Here is a 254-nt window from a genome sequence, read left to right on the forward strand (position 1 = left end):
ACTGAGGGTTGCGATCCGTTGCCGGACACGGAAAAAGACAAAAGACAAAAAAAAAAAAAAAAAAATTTAAACAGCTTTATTCAGGTATAATTGGTACCATACAAATTTAAAGTGTATAATTGACCTATGTACACACTTGTGAAACCATTACCACAATCACCATAATGAGCATATCAGTCACACCAAAAAGATTTCTTGTGCCATTTTGTATTTTTCCCTCTTGCTTCTACCTACCTCCTTCCTACCCCCAGGAA

The sequence above is a fragment of the Galeopterus variegatus genome, unplaced genomic scaffold (assembly GCF_000696425.1).
Source record: "Galeopterus variegatus unplaced genomic scaffold, G_variegatus-3.0.2 Scaffold2922, whole genome shotgun sequence".
Lineage (NCBI taxonomy): Eukaryota > Metazoa > Chordata > Mammalia > Dermoptera > Cynocephalidae > Galeopterus > Galeopterus variegatus.